Source organism: Schistosoma mansoni (genome assembly GCF_000237925.1).
Source record: "Schistosoma mansoni, WGS project CABG00000000 data, supercontig 0113, strain Puerto Rico, whole genome shotgun sequence".
Classification (NCBI taxonomy): Eukaryota; Metazoa; Platyhelminthes; class Trematoda; order Strigeidida; family Schistosomatidae; genus Schistosoma; species Schistosoma mansoni.
The window spans coordinates 141,184-143,239 of record NW_017386033.1 but is presented as its reverse complement, the minus strand read 5'-3'; positions in this window follow the sequence as shown (position 1 = coordinate 143,239).

The window sequence follows — 2,056 nt, the reverse complement described above, 5'->3', positions numbered from 1 at the left end:
ATAGATTATTATAATACGACTTGGCGTTCCTAAATTATATTCGGTTTATTGATTGGGATCTCCCAGGTTCATAGCCACATTTGGCTTTATCTTGTACAAACATCATTTTCTATTTTATGGTGTGATGTGGTCAGCCTGTCTGTCTAGTATAAAAAAAGAGTATGTGTGAAATAAATGATTCACATAATAGAAGCTGTAATTGGTGTTCTGGACTCAAGTGCAAGGGTCTAGGTGGGACAAGGACTAATATGTCTGGTAGGTTGTCTGAAGGAAACACCTTACTGCTTTCACACCTCTGTACAGTCAGCAGTACGACTTCGCCTTCGGACCTTGGGATTGCTGCTTTTAGTCTCACCGCTCTTCAACCGACCTGTCTGGCATGGTAGGACCTTGAGGAACGATTGTTCCAGCCAGCATAGCTCGATTGGATCATCACGATAGGCAAGCCCGACCACCACGTCAAGGTAGCAGCAACGGTCGGGTCTATCATACGTTAGTCAGCTTGTAGTTATGTTAAATAAATATGCGTCATTTTCACCGTATTCATCATGCATTCGGTCAGCCCAAATGTTAATAATAGCCACGTGACTAGTATGTTCAGTTTTGCGAAAAACATTTGTTGTGTTAAGAAGACACTTAGCAGGGTGTGATGAGTCTTTTGAGGTTACTGTGAATATATTTTTCGATAGACATTTAAAATCTTCCAACCCTCTGACAGGTGTTGTCCTACCAGATAATAACCATCCACTTCATTCATATCTTTCTCTTTGTATATCTTCTCCTAGGATGAGACCGCAATACATTGGAATCCATTCACTAAAATATTTAAAATCTCTACAATGCCTGACCTTGAAAAACTACTGTGCGACGAATAGGCTGTACGAGCTGATCTAGTCAATAACCTGAATTCTTAAACATATTCCTAATTAAAATTTGCATAGATTAATTAATTCTATTCAAAAAACTTATCATTTAATTTCAGATAGTTTGTTTAGTTAACATATATGGGTATGCAGTTATCGACTGTTTTTCTCGTTTTGTAAAAAGAAACCTGTTGAAATATTTTACGCTGAGAATTCCATATTGTATTTAACATATAATATTGAATGAAACCATTATTGATAGTAATAATAATAATATAAGCAGAGATGAATAGTGGCTAGCAGTGGAATCCAGGACGCGCGTTTCGTCCTATTTGGGACTCGTCAGCTAGATGTAACTGCATCTCAGAGTTGATGTTCACTTTGAGACTCGAACTCAGTACCGTTCGCTTCAAACGTTATCGCATTAACCATTTAGCTACTGAGTCCTGATAGAAACTGCTAGGCACTACCCAACTTCTGCTTATAATACTTGTGAATTAAGGCTATATCGAGGCAATCCTCACAGGATGCACATATGCCAATAAGAGACTGATCAATTGTAGTCCTAAACATCAATGGGAAGATTCAACCAAACAATACCAAGTGAATTTAATAATAATAACAATGAAGGACTAGATAGGTAGCTTTCAATTGATGCCAGTCAAGATGGAAAGGCCCTGTTTAAATCAAACTTTTCCTTTACAAGCATCTCTTAATTAAGCTTAATATAGTTAGTTGGCAAAGTATCTAAAATTCCAAACTATACTTCATAGGCACAAACAGTGTGTATTGAAAGACTGGATAAACAAGATGATGATTAGCTTAGGTTAATGTTAGAATCTATCTAGCAGATTACAATAGCTTATGTCAAATAATACAAATTACGTAATGGTCATGGAATAAATGATGATGTTGAAGTATATCTGCACCTGTACAGTACTTATCGAAATGCATCCGAGTGCTGACTTGGTGCTCCGTAAACTGAAGCACATAAGAAAAGACATCAGTAGAGTATTATTTTGTATTACTAATAAGTCTTTATCATTTATTTAGCTCTAACAAATAATTTGTACGCTACAGATTTAAGAATATTTCTGGCTAAAATTAATTTCTGAAAATAACGAATATCAATAAATGGTAATTATTCAGTTACTGATAATGTTTTTAAATTAAATACTTAAATTTATTGATTA